The sequence below is a fragment of the Penaeus monodon genome, chromosome 34 (genome assembly GCF_015228065.2).
Source record: "Penaeus monodon isolate SGIC_2016 chromosome 34, NSTDA_Pmon_1, whole genome shotgun sequence".
In the NCBI taxonomy this organism is placed as follows: Eukaryota; Metazoa; Arthropoda; class Malacostraca; order Decapoda; family Penaeidae; genus Penaeus; species Penaeus monodon.
Window position 1 is genome coordinate 17,152,842 of NC_051419.1, and position 354 is coordinate 17,153,195.

Consider the following 354-nt stretch of genomic DNA (forward strand, 5'->3'; position numbering starts at 1 on the left):
GAAATAAAATTGATTATTACTTATTTTCCTTATCTATTATCTTGTTAATAAATGTCGAAATATCAACGCATGAAAAACAACGTAAACCCATACTCAAAAACGAAGGGCTCAAAGTAACTTACTGCCTTTCATTTGAGCGCATTAAGTCCTTAAAGAGACAGTATTAAGAGATTTCATGACAGAAATATCTGACAGCTAAGGTCACCTGCGCTTTGTGGTTAATAATGAGCTTAAGCGCTAAGGTCGGCGAGGCTTTTAATCAGAGATAAGATTAATGATTTCTGAGAAGATAATGTGTATTCAAATGACATTTAGACTGATAAACACCACCGACTGTAAAGAGACTCACGAATG